Genomic DNA, 1,570 nt, shown 5'->3' with positions numbered 1-1,570 from the left:
ATTGAAGCAAAATCAGAGCAGTCTGAAAAACACTTGGTTTTTAGTACCCTTTAAAATAACTGAAGAACCTAAAGAGTATGTCTAAAGAGAAGTCATTCTGAGGGCATATATTTGTTTTCATATATATATAGGGGCTCTCTTGGACCCCCTTTAGGCACTGGACTTTAGGTCTCCCTGAAGCCTTCTCTTCTCCAGCCTGAACAGCCTCAGCTCTCAGCCTGTGTCTATAGCAGAGGGGCTCCACCACCAGTTTCATTCTGTCCTCCCTGGAGGGCAGTGCACGCACATGCTTCCATTGGCTGCAGTTCTGTAAAAAACCTGGTGATGGCAAAAGCTGTTGCTCTTCCACTCTGGGTAGTACAGCAGGTGCCTTATGGTTTCTTACACCACATTGAATGAAGTGCCCCAAACTGCTGTACGTCAGTATTCCCACACCCAAGGGCAAATCCACCCCAGATTCGTAGACACAGGCACAAGCTGGTGTCACTAAATGCAGATAATCCCTTTTGTTAATCTGCTTGTACTGGTTTTAACTCCACTATAACACAAACTTTGAGACAAAAATGTGGCTCAGGTATTTGTGTCCTTCATATGGGCAAGAATGAAAAAAAAAGTCTCCTGAGATTAAAAACCTGTCATATCAAAGTGGTACCAACCACATTTTTAATAAAAAATTACCCATCCAGCTTCCCAAATTTTAGGTAAGTCTGTTTCCCTTTGTAGAACTTGAAATCAGCACAAGACTGAACTTGTCAAATGCCTCCAGGTTAAGAACTTCAGCATTCAGATCTGAAATACACAGCAGAGGATAACAACAGAACTTGCTCTGCTTTTAAAGTATTATAAATATCTATAATTCTAGAAGAAAGAATGAATAAGTGTACCTTAAAAATAAGAGCATATATAAAAAATATCTGCCTGGATGAAAGAACAGGAGGCTGTTAGCAAAATTCCCTGACTGGAGTAATTTTGGCAAAGGTCATAGAGAGATAGTCTGTTATTAGATAAACTGATAGTACTGAGACAAACAAGCAGGCTTTTGGACATCCAGGGCATTGTTCAAGTACCGCTGGAAAATTTTATTGCATGCTATAATATAATCTGAATTGTTGTCAACTTTGAGCTCAGGGCCAATAAAAAGAGAGACAGGAGAGATACATACGATTTTAACAGCAATTTATTATTTATTTCTCCTCCTGTATTATTCAAAACTTAAAATAGTGTCTAAAATCAGATGGTAACAAGGATAGTGCTCTGAACTATTTTACTTAGAAAATATCTGCATGTCCTCTTATCCTTTACTGAGATGGGGCTGGTAGGAAGACACAAGGCACATAGGGGGGAGCAGATCAACATGAATGTTTTCCAGATTAGGATTCCCTGACTTGATTACTCACCTCACTGTCATGGCTGTGCTTTGCTGAGTGCAAAATCCACTCTGAGTGAGCATCAATGGTGAGCAAGGGAGACAAGAACCCAGGTCATGAAGTCTGACACCAACAAACAGGGGTCAGGCACAAAATCACAACACTCTCCACTGCACAAAAACATCTCCGCTGTTTGTGTCACC

This window comes from Corvus kubaryi, unplaced genomic scaffold (assembly GCF_017639235.1).
Source record: "Corvus kubaryi isolate FWS band 111438036 unplaced genomic scaffold, C.kubaryi_AGA036_p1.0 37354, whole genome shotgun sequence".
Lineage (NCBI taxonomy): Eukaryota > Metazoa > Chordata > Aves > Passeriformes > Corvidae > Corvus > Corvus kubaryi.
This window is presented reverse-complemented; position numbering follows the sequence as displayed.